Source organism: Kogia breviceps, chromosome 2, assembly GCF_026419965.1.
Source record: "Kogia breviceps isolate mKogBre1 chromosome 2, mKogBre1 haplotype 1, whole genome shotgun sequence".
In the NCBI taxonomy this organism is placed as follows: Eukaryota; Metazoa; Chordata; class Mammalia; order Artiodactyla; family Physeteridae; genus Kogia; species Kogia breviceps.
This window is the reverse complement of record NC_081311.1, coordinates 63,903,836-63,921,528: the sequence shown is the minus strand read 5'-3', so window position 1 is coordinate 63,921,528 and position 17,693 is coordinate 63,903,836. Positions and strand designations below refer to the sequence as shown.

The 17,693-nt window shown below is 50.8% G+C and overlaps 2 protein-coding genes across 3 annotated transcripts in view; one reads left to right on the top strand and one right to left on the bottom strand.

Moving 5' to 3' along the window:
* Window positions 1–17,693, bottom strand: part of TYSND1 (trypsin like peroxisomal matrix peptidase 1) — a 1,185,869-nt gene that overhangs the window by 779,105 nt on the left and 389,071 nt on the right. The gene's annotated exons all lie outside the window — the stretch shown is intronic.
* FAM241B (family with sequence similarity 241 member B) overlaps window positions 1–17,693 on the top strand; it is a 158,799-nt gene that overhangs the window by 3,569 nt on the left and 137,537 nt on the right. For both annotated transcript variants that reach the window (XR_010838953.1, XR_010838952.1), the window contains exon 4: window positions 3,331–3,470. The gene's annotated coding sequence lies outside the window, so the exon portion shown is untranslated. The remainder of the gene's footprint in view (window positions 1–3,330; window positions 3,471–17,693) is intronic.

Genomic DNA, 17,693 nt, shown 5'->3' with positions numbered 1-17,693 from the left:
TCCTCATCTCTAAGGAGGGGTGACGGTCCCTCTGGGTCCCTCCTGCCGCCCGGAGCCTCAGGGATCACCCTTAGTGCAGTGGGTGAGGGAGGTGGACAGAGAGCACGGGGAGGACTGCTCCAGCTCCTGCACCGCCTGCTCGGATGCTCTGCCTTGGACCACAGCTCCTGTGCTGTGGGCTCAGCCAGAGCAGCCACCATGTCCCAAGCTCCTAGGACCCCCAGCTGGGGTAGTGCTGGGCTTCTAAGACCAGTGTCACCATCCACCCACCTTCTCCTGTTGGAGAAGAAATGCAGCTGCTTCTCTCCCTCCTGGAAGCTGAGGGGCTTGTCGCAGGTCTCGAGTGTCAGGACAGGAGGAATTTGCCAAGTGTGCTGTGTGCCTGACACGATGCTAAGCACTTGGTGTCATTTAATGGTCACTAGAACTTTATGACTGAGGTACAATCGCTGTCATCCTCATTTCACTGCTGAGCACACTGTAGAGCATTTATAACTCGCCCCCAGGACTCCCGCACCCTCCCACCCCCAGGTGAGCAGGGGGTGGAGCTAGGATGCAGACTGAGGCCAAGCCCACACGCGCGACTACTCTTCTGTTCACCTTTGGTATTTGTCAGCATCACCTCCAGACTTGTTTCAGGTGCAGCGTCCCAGGCCTCACCATAGACTTTCTCAGAAGAGCTGAGGGATGTGATCCAGAGCCTGCCTCTTACAAAGCCCTCCAGGTGATTCTGATGGAGGGTTGTGAGTGAGGGGTAGTTCAGCTCCTGACTGTGCAGAGGGTGCCTGTGACCTAGAGAGAGGAGAGAAACAGGGTGGGAACAGGCCTCACTACCTGCTGGGACCCATTGTGTCCACTAGATCAGCTCTGTGAGGGCGGAGGGCACAGGGTGTGTGTGAGGATGCTGGCTGCAGCTGCCCGGCTGGGTGGCCTCCATAGCTTCCCAGCTCTGGGCCACAGCCATTGAATAGGGTGCAGCCCTCTTCCCTGCTTTCCTGAATGCATGACGTTTCACAGCAAAATGGCAAGGGGAGAAATCAGTTACCTCATGTAGGGTCCCTGAAGGATGGTACAGGTGAGGGTGAGGGAGGCAGAGGGCTTTATCCCCAAAACTAGATGGAGAGAGAAGCCTGCAACCTGTCTAGCAGGGCACGACGGTGGGAGAAGCAGAACTTACCCCTCCTTGTGCTGCTGCCTGGGACCCCAAAGAGGGAGAAAGTTCAGGAAGCAGATGGAGTGCTTCAGTGGAATTGCAGAGGGCGTGTGTGTGTGTGTGTGTGTGTGTGTGTGTGTGTGTGTGTGTGTGTGTGTGTCTATAATCCTTTGGTTAGGGGGTGGAGAGAGAGCTGAAACCATTTGGCTTTAGGGACCCAGATCTTGGGAGGAGGAAGATGAAGCTGTCCAAATGAGGCTGAGCCTTTAGGGCAAGTACCTAAAGTTCAGGCTGCCAACGGCTGGAGGCGGGAGGGCTGGTCTGCATTCACTGGTCCACCAGCTTTTAGTCCCTCTGGTGTTGGGCCCTACAGGAGGCTGGATGCCTGGGTTCCAGGCACCACCAGCTGGGTTCCGGCTCCACCTCCAGTTAACCAGTGACCTTGGGCAAGGTCCGCATTCTCCCTGCCTCTCTGTGTCCTCATCTGCACCTCCCAGGGATGGGAGGATCAGTACATTAATTCATGGGAAGCACTTAGCAGTTTCTGGTGCAAACTTAGCACTTGATAATACCATATTCACAAAGCTATGGCATTAGGGTTTATGTAATAGTTTTCTTTAGAGCAACATACAATTTACTTAAAATATTTTGAAAAGGAAGACTCATATTGCTATTGCAAATTGAAGACCAGTGTTACTTGCCATTCCTAGTAGATATTAGTACAAGTAAATTCAGTGTAGAGAAAATAACATGATTCCATTTTCACCCTTTAGCTAGCTGCCTCTGCCTTTCTTCTTTGTTGAAAAGGCAGTTTACCAGGATTTAGAAAGGTGTTAAAGACCTACTAGCATCTCACTGAGACATTCCCCTTGACGGATTCTGAAAACTGAAGAGAAATGAAAAGGGAATGGCTTTCTCACTGAATGATTCAGTGCTGTGTTTGTGAATTGCTTCCAGTCACCTTTTGCACCCCAGATCATTTCATGTGAAAGCATCCTACCTACAACTGTGGGAAACACTGTATGATCTTGGGCAAACTATTTTTAAAATTTAGTCTTTGAAACAATTCATTTGCATGGTTCAAAGATCAAGCGATGTACAAATGCATACGGACAGTCTCCCTCCCTCCCCTGTCCCATCCATCCATCCATGCATCTCTGCCTCCAACCCTATAACTACTGTTCTTAGCATCTTTAAAATCCTTCCAGAACTTACTTATGCAATTATGTGCAAACACAAATATACTAATCTTGTCTTCTTTTTTAATATAAATAATGGAAAATTAGACACGTTTTCTGCCCTCTCTTTTTTATGTAACAGTATCCTGGACACATTTCATATTAGTGCATAGAAAGCTGCCTCATTCTGTAGAGTTTTGGTATTGGGGTGAGTTGCTGACCCTCTTTTGCTCTCAACGGAATCATCTGTACCACAGGGGGTTGACCCAGTTGACCCCCAAGGGCCTTGCAGCACTGACCTTGAACCACTCCATGGGGCTGTTTCTCTGAAATGAAGGGGCCCTGACAGAAATGTCCGCCTTCTTCAGGGCTGGAGGAGGAAGCTCCCTGGATGGTTTAACCTTGGTCCTAGGTCTTCAGTCTGTTCAGCAGACATTCAGGGAGAGTGTCCTGTGTCCCAGGAGAGGGTGAGGCAGGAATAGCCTAAGAAGTCACACCCAGTTCATTTCCTCTGTTCCCTTTGCAGTCAGATGGGGTGCCTTTCCTGTCTTTCTCTGGCTTTGTCTGGCACAGCTCAGCAAGGAGGAGGGGAGGAGGCATGGTAGCCTCACCTGAAACCTGTCCTCCTGAGTCAGGCTGCACCCTATGGTGAGCCTGGCGGGCCTCTCCACCACCTCTAACAGACAGGCGTGACCCTCCCCTGGCCTCCTTCCATTCTGGAAAAACAAAGGGACAAGGGTGGATTTCCTTGAAGTCCCCTCTCAGCTCTAAAACTCGACAATACCTGCCAGAGGGCCTTGCCCATAGTAGGTGCTTGATGGACTTTGCTGCTCACATGGCCTGGCATTGCCACTGTCACTGTCCCTGTGCCCCCACCCCCTTCCCACCACACTTTTGATGAAGATCTAGATGAAGGAGATGGAGAGAAGCCGTGAAGAATGACACAGCCTCAGGCTTTCTTTAGCTCTGACTGAATGAAGTCCTGTTCTCCTTGTGCAGGAAGACCCTGGAGACCCCAGCGATCCTGGTGCGTTGGCCTGAAGCGCTGTGACTGTTGTACCATGGCGCCACCTGGTGGAATGCCTCTGCAGGAGCATGACCTCCATCCCTTCATCAAATCATCCTTCCTCCTGCCCCAGGTGAGTGCTCCACTCAGCCAGCCCAGGCTTACGATTGCCTTGCATTTCCGTGATAGCAGAACTCGGGTTTCTCATGGAGAGTACATGCAATTCCACTGGAATTAATTTACTATGGTCTCATCCTGGGGTAAGACCACTGTCTTGTTTCATCCTCCCACAAAGAAAAATAGACGTCTTTCCCTTTTTCACAGATGGCGACTCTCAGGCTTGGAGAGGTTAAAGCAACTCACACGTGGTTGCACAGAGGCGGCAGATCTGGGCTGGGACCCCTAGGGGAGGGGAGAGGGTACAGGGTGGCTGAGGCCCCCAGGAAGAGACTCTGTCACCAAGGGCCTTGGGCCTGTTTTGAAGAAGAGCCCCTGGTACTTGAGCCTCCAGGACAGGAGTTGGACTGAGAGGTCTCACACTGGGTGATTTTCTAGTCCAGGCTTGCTGTCATCACGGAGGTAGCCCCAGCGGGAGAGACTCGCTTGTTCTCTAAGGCTGGGCTCTCTCTAGATTGGGTCTGGGGGGAGCTGTGTCTAGTGCAGCCCACCCAGTGCAATGCCCACCAGCACTTCCACACTTACCTGTCTTCACTCAGCCCAGTTTCCTTTGATAAATGTGATTTTGTGATCTGGTGTGATTTAGGACACAGTGACCCTTGTTTAGTGCTTGTCTTTTTCATAGGAGGCAAGGAGTAAGGGAGTCAGATCTCCCAGTTGCTAGTTGTGTGCCTCAGTTTCCTCATCTGTGAAATGGGGAGGAGGTGTCATTTAGGGCTGTTGTGAGGTCCAGATGGTAGACGTACATAGTACCTGGTGTGTAGCAGCGTGCCGTGGTGATGGCTTGTATTGGATCCCTTCCTGCAGTGCTCTTTGGTGAAAATTGGCTATCCTTAGCCAACTGTTCAAAATGTAATTTGCTCTTGAAATTCCAGGAGAAAAAAACCTGAGAACATTTCCAATATGGCACTTACCAGTATACTACAGCTACTAAGTTTGCCTCTGAGGCACTGGCCTGGGCTAGAGCCCGCTGCAGCCTAGGGGAGGTGTTTCTTTTGCAACTTTGAGCTCACCTAATCCTGAGAAACCATCTTCTTCTGATGAAGTGACTAAAATCCAGATGCTTTCAGCAAGGGAAGGGACAAGGCAACCACAGATGACTGAGACAGAGTGTTCCCTTCCCTGTGACAGTGATTCTCCACCCCTGCCGCACAATAGATTCACTTGGGTGGGCAGCTTTAAAACTTGCAGTGTGGGGTCCAGCCCTAGAAGCCGGGCTGGGCTGGCCAGACTTCCTCCTGGCAGAAGCCTCTCTCGCCATGGGGAGTGGGGTCTGTGGTGCCTGTCCTTTCACACACTACTTGGTTCTTTTTTGTGCTCCCAGCCCCTGATGAAGGCTGGGCCCTAATCAGAGCTTAGGGATCATTGAGTGAATTGCATGAGAAGGCACAAGCGACCAGCTGAACTGAAAGGAGAAGGGCGACCCAAGGGCAGAGCTCACCCTTCCTGACTTGGCTGGGCTGATCCTGTGATTTCCAGTGGATGGGGGAAAAAAAATATCACCTGTGTACTTGGCCTTAATTCTCAAGTTATAAATACAGACAGTCCCCCCTCGTCCACCCCCAGCACAAGTGGTTGAAAGAGAAGGAGGGAGGAAATAGGGAAGGAGGGCAGGCGGGAGGGAAGAAGGAAGGAAGGAAAGAACCTGGGTCAACAGTGTAAGTGCAGCCCTGAGTCAGGGCTCCTGGGGCTTGCTGTGCTGTCTGCCTGTGTCCCTGTGTTTCTCTAAATGAAGCAGTAACCCTCCCGTGGAGACCACCAGATGAGGACTCCCCTAGTCCCCTGGCCCCTTCGCTGCCCTTGCCTCAGGAGCTGGAGGGCCCTCTCTAAGGCTGTAGTCTCCATGCAACCCTACCCTTCTGCTGCACTGCTCCCTGGGGTGGGGTCCTTAAACCAGGCCCAGCCCTGGGGTGTGGAGGGTGCAGCGACCCTGACGTCACCATACACAGATGTCATGAAAATGATGCACTGTGGCCTCACAGCTCAGGAAGGGAATTGCCCTGGGGATGCTTGCTACCTTGTTGTCTCTGCTCCATTCCCCGGGTAGTTCAGCTCTTGCCCTTTGCTCCCAGACCCTTGAGGAAACAGGACCTGCTCTATGTGGCCTCTAACTCCCAGTGCCCTAGTTATATGGGGTTGGTGACTCAGATGCCTTCAGGAGCCCGGCAGGTGGCTGAGAGAACCATGTGAAACAGCTGGGGACCAGGCCATAGGGAGGTGTGGGGTCTGTGGAGAACTGGGCAGAGCGCATTGGCCTAAAGGCCTTCATGTGGCTGCACAGCACTGTGCAGGGTAAAGCTCATGTTGCTGCCGGCAGGCCAGTCACAGGGCTCTCCACTGTTAGTCTCTAGAGCCTGTGTCACAGCTCCCTCTTTCCCAGTTGCCGTGTGGCCTTGCAAAATCAAGCCCCTTTCCTCAGCCTTAGTTTCCTCTCTATAAGTAGGGATAATAATACCCCTTATTAGAGTTGATGTGCTGACGAAAGTGAAGTGATATATTCCTTAAACACTGCATAAAATACTCTTGATACAGCACCTGCATTCCCTTTCTCTGCATGTGACAAATTACCAAACACTTAGCACTTAAGCAACATGTTTATCACTTCAGTTTCTGGGCATGGCTTAGCCAGGTCTTCTGCAAGGCTGCAAACAGGAACCCCAGGACTGGGTTCTCATCTGGAGGCTCGACTGGGAACAGTACGCTTTCAAGCTCTTCGGGGTATTTATTGGCAGACCGCACGTTCTTGCCGCTGTAGGACTTGTGGCAGCTCTTTCTTCAAAGCCAGCAATGGAGAGAGACTCTTGAGCAAGTCCACCAGCAAGACCGAGTCTTACATAATGTAATACAATCATGGGAGAGACATCCGGTCACCTTTGCCGCACTCTGTTGGTTAGAAGCAAGTCCCAGGGCCCACCTACACTTGAAGGGAGGGGATCCCAGAAAAACATGAACAACAGGAGGCCAGATCACGTGGCCACCTGAAAGTCATCCACCACAGCACCCGAAAGATTGTTGGACATTATTACGATTGATTGGGTGCTACAATATGCCAGGCAGTGGCACGGGGGTCGGGGGGTGGGGGGAGTTCATACATATCATTCCATCTATTTCTACTGTTTTATGAGTAAACGGAAACTCAGAGAGGCCAGGCAAGTTATCTAAACTCATCCAGCTCATCCAGCTAGTAAGCGACACAGCAGGATTTAAACCCAGGTCTCTGCTCTCTTCCCTAGACATTACATTCAAGGTCAGGGTCAACTTCAAGCCATCCCTGAGGAGCCCTCTAACACCACAAAAGTATTTTGTTCTGCAGGTCAGTTCTTCCCCTGGGTTCAAGTCCTTCAGCTCTTGTTCTGCTACGTCCTGTCCTTGGCTGCTGAATTTCTCTGTACCGCCTTCCTTTGACTCTGTCCTCAGACACTTCTTGAAATGGTTTGGATTTCTTGCCCCAGATTTACATCCAACTTCAATTTATCTGACCATGATTTTTGTCGCTTGTTAACTCCTTCCCACTCAACAAAACTCTACAAAAACTCTCCTATGAGGAAAGCCCTGGGCTGGAGGCTCCTGCTGCCCTCAACAGTCTTACAGTCTAATGAAAAGGTGGGATGTTCATTACTAATCCCAGTCCAGTGGTTCAGAGCTTTTTGAGGATAAGGACAATTAAAAACTAAAACAATACTGTTCTTAAAGAAGATGAAAATCATTTTCTCTCAAGAAAATGAATAAAAACATCAGAATTAGACAATACAGAGAGGGTTTGGACACCTTCACAAAGTCATCAGGCATGTAGGTCCCTCTTATCCAGCAGCCCTGCCTCATGGTCCAAGATGGTTGCTAAGCTCCAGCCATCATGTCCTCATTCCAGTCAGCATGAAGGAGGGAGAGGCAAAGATTAATCATCCCTAACCACCCAGATCAGGTCATCTCTGCAGTCATATTCTCTCTTGGCACTTTTGCTTCCCTTTCAGAATGGAGAGTATTTATTCTTTGTGTCATTATTTGTTTGATGACCGTCTACCACTCTCCCTTGCCTCTCACCAGACTAGAAACTCCATGAAGTCTGGCATCATATCTGTCTTCTCTGTTGCTGTAGCCCTGTTGTCCAGCACTGTGCCTGGCACATAGTAGGTGCTCCACGAATAGTTATTAATAGGAGGAACACTTTATACATGTTGTTAATATTATGATGAGTCAGAGTTAGCCTGGTCCAAATCCAGAGTTTCTGAATTGAGTCTTTAATGATGAGTGCTGCTATGGGCCAGGCCCTGTGCTAAGGGCTTCACATGCATTATCTCATTTTAATCCTCACCAGAACTCTGGGAGGTAGATACTGCTGTTATCTACAATTGGCAAATGGGAAGATGGCACCAGGTTATGGAACTACTAAATGTGAAGGCTGTGATTTGGACTTGGCTCTCCTGATGCAAATCCTCTATTCACTCACTTCCTGCCTTTCTGGGCTAGCAGTGTGCCCACCATTGCCTCCAGACCTCCCCCACTGCAGCCCTGGCTCTCTTGGTTGCAGCAGACAGCTCAGCAGGCATTGATGCAATCACAGGGGCTCAGGAAGCCTTATGCATTTGGCACCGTGTCCCAAAGTGGCATCTCTCCTGCAAATGTGGTATGCACCAACATTGATTGGGAGAATGCTGGTTCCCCAGCTTTCCTTCCCCTCCAACAGTTTTTAGGAGCCTTTGTGGACCCGGGAGCTTTCTCAGACTACAGAGGAGGGGTAGATGGGATTGCAGGGCCTGGGACATGTCTTGTAGTGGGTGCTATGTGTTATGGTGCTTAAGCTTTTGCCTCCCTCTCAGCAGGGCCCACTTGGTAAAGGGAGGGTGACAGGGAAACTCTGGTGCCTTCCAGGCTGCCCTTGAACCACGTGGGGCTTACAGAGCCCCCGGCCCAAGGAACAGTACATTGGGGGAGGGGTGGTTCTGGTATCTCCCCTCAGACTCAAAGAAATATTCCAGATAGGCGCTGAATTCTGGCTTGAGTCAAGGAATCAGACTATCCAAGCCATCAAGAGCCCTTCTAGACCTTCATTGTACAGATGGGACATGGGAGCCCAGAGAGGGAATTGACTTGCCAAGATCAGACACCGAATGTGACTGTGGCTCATTTGACTGAAGAGTTCATCTGGCCCACAGTTCGTCCGAGGGGGCTTGGAAGAGGGTACCAGTTTGACCCCTGCCTTGAAGAGGTTGCTGAGGCTCAGTGGTGGAGTCCACACTAGGACCGGCCAATTCTAGCCACTGCTGTCTTGCTCCCAGTGGTCACCAGCAGGTGGTGCTAGGCACACAGTGGCCACTTAACTCCCAGAAAAAGGGAACCACAGACCCGTGTCTGGGAGTAATTAGGGCAAGAGGCTGGCTTTGGGGCCCACTTCCAATCACCTTGCCTCTGGAACCCCTGTGCTTGGGCACCCTGGGGGAGGAGGGACCGGAGGCCTCAAGTGGGGCTCCTCTGGTTCCAGACCCTTTGGGGGGTTGTTCTGTGGTCAGTGAGCAGGCACCCCAGGGTATGCTTCATTTACTCATTTTGAATAATGATGGAGTAAAAGCAATGAGGACAAGTGGGTGCCTCGGCTCCAACTGACATGAGGTTCAGCCTGGGCTTCAGCTCAGTCCCCTTCCCCTCAACTCACTGGTACATGCCCATACTGAGTGTACAGGGCACTTCCTCCTCTTCTGGGCAAAGCCCAGAGAACTCAGGATCCCCCTGAGAGGCTGTCTGGTTCCTAGAACCTTCCTCTCCTCCCTCCTTCCTTCTCTCACCCTCTCTCTCCTTCTCTCCGTCTTCTCTCCCCTCTTGCCTCTCTTTCCTGCCCCTTGTCTCTCTCCCCTGTTTTCTCCCTCTCTCCTCCATCCTGTTCCTCTGAGGGACGCTGCAGGTCTAACCCCTGCCCCCAGCACCTTATCTGCAAACGCAAACAGGGACCAATACCAGTGGGTTTCTAGGATGTGGTTTCCATGGCAACAGTGCATCTCCTGCCTCTGTGGTTCTCAGCCCTGGGCAGGTTGCTGTGGGGACTCACCTCATTGAAGAGTGATTTGTGGAACTGTTTTTCTTAGCTTCATCGCCTTCCTTCTCTCCAGAAATTCTGCCAACCCAAATGGCCTTTTTCCCACTAATGGCAGACCTGGAAGACTTCTCCAGTGGGCTTCCCCACCCAGGGCCACAAAGGCCTGGAAAGCATTTTGTTTATTCAGGGTTCCCCTGGTAACCTTCTCCCGTTCTAATGGGGAGAGTAAGACACGGCTAAAGGCTGGGGTGAGGGGTCTCCACAGAGAAACAGGGCAAAGGAGACCCGGTTCCCACCTTTCCTGTGCACAGTGCCCTCCAGGACCCTGGCCCCATTGCTTGCAGAGAACGATGTCAGCCTGAGAGCTTCAGCTCATCAGCCATGTTCCCCAAGGGTCCTCAGCTTTGGCGAGAAGTCCAGAGGCAGCAAGAGGGGTGTGTGTGGGGGGGAAGAGGGATGTGAACACGGGGAAAAAGAGGTGGATTAAGAGAGGGAAGAAGAGTCTTAGGATAGGGGGAAAAGTGAGGCGAGGAGACAGGGATCTTAAGGGGAGAGGAAGAGGGTGAGGGTGAGAGTTCAAGTCACCACAGAAAGCCAACCCATGAATCTGTAGCAGGAGAATTTCTCTGGTGTTAATGTTCCTTGTAAATCACTCCACATCCCCAAACCCCAAGCAGGCCTCTTTCTCTGCCAAGGAGAGAATGTGTTTGTCGACATAAAAACATATTAGGCACATTGTGCCCCCTCCCTCCCCGAAGTTGAAAGCCATTACAATAATTAATGAAAGGAGATTAATTAAAGAGTAGTTTTCCCCCATTCCCCCCAAATAGATCAGTTGGGGGGTGGGGAGTAGTGCTACACTGCAGACAGGAGAAGTGGGGGCTAGAGGAGGGGTGTGCAGAGAGGTGTTTACAGACACAGCTGTAGACAAAGGACATACTGGAGGGGGCAGAGGGGCTGGGGGCGAGGAGGAGGAGAGCTTGCTCTGCTTCCAGGAACCTGTGATCTGCTTCCCCTCCTGGTTTACAAGGCACGAGGGGTTCTGTTACCATGGAAACAGGTCTGGGGGACACGAAGGAGTATCAGTCCTCCACTCCTGGAGGCTCCTGGATTGTCCTCTGAATGTGTGATGGCCAGATCTCCCTTAGTTCAGGTGAGTGCAGGCAGGAGCCCTTTCTGTGGTGTGGGGTGAGGGCTGGTGGCCAGCTCTGGTCCCCCTCCCTAAAACCAACTCACTGCACGGCACATGTACCGGTGGTGCAGCCTGAAAGTTCTGTAATCAGATGTACTTCACTGCAGATGTGACAAGCCAGTTTTAGCTCAGGCTGAGAATCGTTACAGTCTTTCAGGTAACTTGTCTCATTTTGCCTAATTTTGAGGTCTTAATGATTCCTTCTTTCCTTCCTTCCTTCCCTTCCTTCCCTCTTTTCCTCCATCCTTCCATCTTTCTTCCTCTCTTATTTCTTTGGCCAGTCTACTTTCTAGCCTAATTTCATATTTCTAGGAAATATTCATATACAGATGGTCCCCAACTTACAATGGTTCAACTTAACGATTTTTCAACTTCACAATGGTGCAAAAGCGATAACACATTTACTCGAAATTGAACTTTGAATCTTGAATTTTGATCTTTTCCCGGGTTAGCGATATGTGATGCTGGGCAGCAGCGCTGCAGCTCCATCAGCCATGCTGTCACGGGGATATGCAGCCGACACTCTTACAGCCACACAGCCATTCTGCTTTTCACTTTCAGTGGCGTATTCAATAAATTACACGAGAGATTCAACACTTTAAAATAGGCTTGGTATTAGATGATTCTGCCCAACTGTAGGCTACCATAAGTGTTCTGAGCATGTTTAAGGTGGGCTAGCTAAGCTATTGTATGATGTTTGGCAGGTTGGGTGTATTAAATGCATTTTCCACTTACAATGGGTTTATCTGGACGTAACTTCATTGTGTAAATCGAGGAGGATCTGTAATGTAATGTGTTTCTTGTATGACAAAAAAGGTTTAACCCATTCCATCTTGTGTGTCTGTCTTGCTTCCTTTTGAGCTTTCCAGAATTTTCTGATTTTTTTCAAAACAAAACACACACAAGGGACACATAGTTTTCGAGAGCAGGAGCCCGCTATGTCCCTCTTTGCCTGGCAAAGCAGTAAAGCTATCCTTCTCTAAAACAAAACAGAACAAAAAAGTCTCCCCAAAAAATGAAACAAAAGAAAACAAAAAACCACACCCCCCCCCACAAAACACACTGTTTTTGTGTTTTCATATTTTGTGTGATATTTTTCATATCCTTAATAAACAGTATAAAAGGTGTGATACTCCGTGGATGATTCCCCATAACCTCCCCTGGTATCATTTCCTCCTTTCTCTTGTTTTATTTTAGTCTTTGTATCTCTGAGCATTGCTTGGACTTAGCAGGCAGTTAGCTGTTGGGAAGGGGTAACCCAGCTGGCAGAGAACAGAGGAAGGGACTCATTAGCACCTTGGTGCTTGGCATTCTGACACTACACAGTGTACCGCACGGCAGCACGCTGTTTACTCTCCTTGTCATTGTGGATTGTGGCCTAGTGGGTACTAGACTTTGGGCACACACAGTAGACAGGACAGATGTGGTCCCTGCCCTCTGGGACATGACATCTGCTGGGAGAGACAGACACCAATCAATAAACACACAAAAATATAGCACAAATTATGAAAATTACTCAACAGGGCAAAAGCAGGGTTCTGTGAGAGAGAATAGCAAGGCCCTATTGTAGGTTGGGGGTCAGGAAGAACTGACATTTATACTGTGACAAAGTCCGCCAGACAAAGTGAAGGGTGAAGGGTGAAGGTCTCTAGCAGAGGTGGTGCCACCAGAAGCTGATGAGACTTCAAACCCAGGGTGCCCCAGTGCATCAGAGCCTTCCCAGGCCCAGCATGGGCCCTTGCAACAATGTGTCCCCATGGTCACGGGTATTTGTAATAATTGCATAAATAAAATAATTTAACTGCAGTCTGTTAGGACCACTGAGTTCTCCCTTCACTTTGCCTGACACTTGCAGGGGCCTGTCAGGGCATCACTGGGGTCTGGCTCAAGGGACACGGAGTTGGGGGGAGTCTGTTTGGGTTTAAGAAGATGTGTCACCATGGCTGTGACATTCATGGCTGGCCATCCTGGTGTGGGAATGGCTCCTGTGCATTCTTGCCGCCCCCTGTTCCTGGCACAGAGGTGCCTCCTGGGGTGATGTGAAGGGCCCCAGAGCAGGTGGAGGGGAGGGAAATGAGCTTTGAACTGTGCAAAGGCAGAAGCTGGTCTGGAATAGCGTTTTGGATTTTGTGATGTTTGTGGAATTTGTCAGCTTTTTAAAACTTGTAATTTGTTTTGATTTTCTCATTCTGAATAAGTTTTCACTTTTGTACCTATCTATTGTTTTTGGATTTCTGCATTCTTTTCTTTAAGGAACCTCTGCCTTCCAGCTGTAGATCTGGGATCTGCCCCATCTGTCTCCTCCTCTGAGGCCAGAGGAGCTTAATGGGTGCTTGAGGGGATGTCCCCCGGGCCAGAGCAGCTGTGCATCCTGTGCTGTGTGTTCAATGCCTGAAGCTCTGTGGACTTGCCTTTCCAGGCTTCTCGTGTCTCCCTCCAACCCTACCCTCAGACTGCAATGCATGGTCTTCTGCACTTGTTCTCTTTTAAAGTAGCTGTGCTATCAAACAATGTTTATACGTCAAACAGTGTTTATACTGTATGTGATATTTTAGGTAGACAGGGCAGAATAAAAATACATACATAATGTTTATACATAATACGTAAAATTATGGAATGTCTAAAAGGAATGTGTATACACTAGGAAGGAGGGAAGGCAACCCACAGAGGTTTAAAAAGGGCTTGTGTGTGTGTTTCATGATTATGTTTTATGAGAGTGTGTGTTTGTGTGTGTTGGGTGTTGGCAACTCATGAGAATAAACGCAAAGTGAACCAAGGAATTTTCCAAAGAAAAATGCAAGGCCCGACAGGCCCTGACTGTGTGGGTTTCTGGAGGTGGTAGGGATGGGGTGTGCTTGGGCTGGGGGTGCTGAGCTGGAAGCCTGACCCCACTAGCCCCTACTGCAGCTGCTTGCCTCCCGCAGACTCAGCACTTGCTTGCTTTCCCCCATCTTGGTGTTCACACCGCGGTGCCCCTCCCTGTCTATACTTTCCAAGCAACAAAACGAAGATGTGTTGACCATTAGGTGGAGCCTTCAGCTTCCTTGAGGAAGAGCAGGAGTGTTGTTCAGGGCTGCACGCTGCCCAGTTCCTAACAGTTTCTTGTGCTCTGACCCAGTTTCCACCAGCCAGCCCCAGAGGGGCAGGTTTACACAGCTGGTTTACACGAGGGAGGTCTGGGAAGTGGCTCTTCACAAGCTCCAGGTCCCCTTGGACACGTGACCGCGTGTCCTCGCTTGTCTTTTGAGGCCTTGCTTAGTGGGCTGGCAGAGGCTGGGAGCTGGACCCTGGTCCTTTCCACCCTCCTGGGCCTTGGGACAGGCCTGGCAAGGCCGGTGGGATGGGGGCGAAGATGCCACTCTCCCGTCACAACTGGAACCCCAAGGATTAGACAAAGAACGTAACTGAGGAGACAGGGCAGTTTGGCCATCCATCCTGCCTCCCATCTGGAGATCTGGAATCCTCCTGGGAGCAGCATGGGATGAGCTCATGTGCTGGGGGGTTTCCTCCAAAGCAGGAAGAACTCTTTGATCCACCATGGCTGGTTTTCCTGAGGCCGTTTTTAGCCCCCAGTCCAGACCTGTGATGTTCAGGCCTCTGAGCTGTCCGGTTTCCTGTGACCATCCCAACGCCTATGGTGCATGGATGTGGTGACTGGAGCAGTGAGTGGGCACATTTATGTCCACCCGCCACCCCAAGCGGGGAACAGGCACCTGGAGGACCCATGTACCATCCCTCCCGTCTCTGCCTGAGCAGGAAGCACAGGCGGCATGGCACATACAAACCTGCTTCCTGGAATTACAGGAGCCATTCTTCCGGATGCAAGAGATCACATTAAGAAATCATGCAAGGAAAAGACTACACACACTTATTTTAAAACAAACAGGAAGTTGTTATGACCTCTTTGGACAGAGGGACATCCATTTCATGAGAATTTTACTCTGGGCAGCTTTTTTACTGAACAAATGTAAAATGAGTACCTGTTGAGTCTGCAGCCCTGAGTGAGGGCCTGAAACAGGCCACAAGAGTGGATATGATGTGGTGCCTGCTGTCAGCAAGTTCATGGTCTCATGTGGCAGACAAATGGGTAAACATCTACTTTACAGTCTAGTGTGATAAGTATATAGATAAAGCAGGAAACAGGGTTCTTGGGAGCTCAGCATCAGGGTGAGCAGAGTTAGGGAAGGTGTGGTGGGATTTCGATGGTTGCCTCTACCTGCCCTTCTGCTTTCCTGATAGGACCCTGTCTTCAACTGGGCATCCACTGCTCCTGTGCAGAGAATCTTTATGAGGTTCTCTGGACACAGTGGACTCCATTGTAGCTTCAGGAAGAAAGAGACCCTGCTGGGAGTAAGCCAGTCAGCATGTTCCGTCCCCTGCCACAACGACTGGTTGGTGGGTGGACGGGTGGTCCATCCGAGTGAGTCTCAGGATTTTACTTGGATTGCTGAGGCAGAGTTGCTTGCTTACTCCCTCTCTCTCTGGATATGAGAGAGAAGTCTGTGGTATGGGGGAGATTCTGGAAGCTACCTTGAGACCACAAAGGAAGTTGGCCATAGGATAAAGATAGCATCATGAAGGGCAGAGAGGCAAAAGAAAGAAACTAGGTCCTTGGTGACATTTTTGAGCCACTGGGTCAAACCAATCCTGAGATCCACTCTATTTCTGAACTTGCCACCTTATGTGAACAATGCATTCCCTTTTTGTTTAATCCATTTGAGAAAACTTTCACTGTTGTTATTTCCAACACAAAGTCCTAAATGATGGAGGCTTTTGCTCCCTGAAGAAGGTGACACTGGAGATGGATCTTGAAGCATGTGCTCTAGGACACACTCCATAGCATTATTTTCTGGAGCCCTCTGACTTGAGTCCTCAGCCAGCAAATATGTGCTGAGCAGCGACTGTGCCAGATCCTCAGCAGCGTGCTGGGACAGTCAGATGAATGAGGTGTGGTCCCCGGAGAAGCTCTTGCCTTAGAGATGATGCAGGTGGGCATGTCTGCCATGCTGCAATAGAGGGGTACGTGGAGGGCTCTGTGCCCCCAGAGAGGAGGGGCGGCCCCTTTTGGGAGGTCAGTGAGGCTGTGCCGCGAGAATGTTCATTGTCATGATGGCCTGAGCGGCTTTGGCTCCCCTCCCCCTGACTTCTCTCTGAGAGCTATGCCTCGCGCACTGCCGTCTCACTCCTGGCCATTCAGGTGGGACCAGCCTGGTCGAGAGCATTCCTTTCCTCTTCCCATGGCGCTTATTCAAGAGTTGGCTTCTGACCCCAAGCAAGATGAATGAAGGTGTCATACGGGCCTTTGCTGGAGTCTTGGGGATGCTGAGTTGATAGGATGTTAGTTGAGGCTGGGGATCATGTCAGGGTTGCTTCCCAATCAGAAGAATTCTGGTCTTAGTGGGCTGGCTTTAAAATATGTCCAGCGGGGCTTCCCTGGTGGCACAGTGGTTGAGAGTCCGCCTGCCGATGCAGGGGATACGGGTTTGTGCCCCGGTCCGGGAAGATCCCACATGCCGCGGAGCGGCTGGGCCCGTGAGCCATGACCGCTGAGCCTGCGCGTCCGGAGCCTGTGCTCCACAACGGGAGAGGCCACAACAGTGAGAGGCCCACGTACCACAAAACAAACAAACAAACAAAATAAATAAAATATGTCCAGGGAAGCCCCTGGCGATCTAGTGGTTAGGACTCCATGCTTCCACTGCAGGGGCATGGGTTCAATCCCTGGCTGGGGAACTAAGATCCTGCATGCTGCATGGCCAAAAAAAAAAAAGAAAAAAGTCCATCTTCTTGAGTCCTCAAACTGTTGACTCTCAGAGCAAGGAGGGACCTCAAAGAAAGCCCCGCAGGTCCAATCTTCTAATGTTACTGACTAGAGAACAGAGGCCCAGAGGGTTGCCTAGCTTCCTCCCGTCCCCCTGCTATGCAGTGGCAGAGCTGGATGGAACGCTGGTGTCCTGCCTGCCCCTGCCCTCTATCCACTGTACCCAGGGTCTCCTCTTGTCCGTGTCCAGCTTCTCAGCTTCAGCAGGAATGAAACTGGCCCAGTGTCTAAACATTCAGACGTTAAAGCACAAGGAATCCTGCTCTCTGAGGGGAGAGGGCTCTGCCTGCTGGAACTGTGGAAACTGCAGCCTGGAATCCAGCCTCCCAGGGCCCTGGACCCTGGGGATCACTTCCTACAAGAGGGTGGGTGTTGGGAAAGAAAACACCTAGAAGGGGGCCGAGCTTAGCCCACCACCTGGCTCTGAGCATGTGGGGTTCTTGGGCTGAGCTCAAGGTTACAGCCTTGCAGCCTGCCCCAGGCTCAGGAGAGCTGTAGATACACATCCATCACCAGGAGGTGCGATGGAACAGAATAGCTCCAGAAGCCTCCCTTCCCAGCTGCCCTGGGGACCGGGGCCAGGTCACCTCGGCCCAGGCTGCTTCCTGCTCCAGCTTCTCTCTCCAGGGCTGGTCAGAGGTATGGAGTGTCTGGGGTCTCTCGTGTTGGCACTGTTCAGAGAAAGACACAAACTTAGAGCTCACGTGGTCCCCAGCATATACCCAGAAGGAACTAGAGAAAGTCCAAGCAAAGACCAGTGAAAAAGAAGTGGAGAGGCAGAGCTCAGCGGCCAGCTTTCCCTTCAGAGAATGACCTCTGGGGGCATGGTTTCTGTTCCAAGGACCGGCTACATGATTTGCAGAGCGCAGTGCAAAATACAAATGCTGAGCCCTTTTTTCAAAAATTACTCCGAATTTCAAGATGGCAGCTGCAAAGCATTAAACACAGCGTGGGCTGGGCCTGGTGTGACTGTGGTTGCAAATCCCTGAGCATCTCAGTGTTGGAAAGAGCTTGGTCTGTTAGACTGTCCCTGAGCTGGCCTGGGGAAGTGCCCAGGAGCAGTCTCTGGAGCCAGCAGTGCTTGGGTCCTGGGATCTTGGCAAGTCATTTAACTCCTCCGGACTTTGGTTTCCTCATC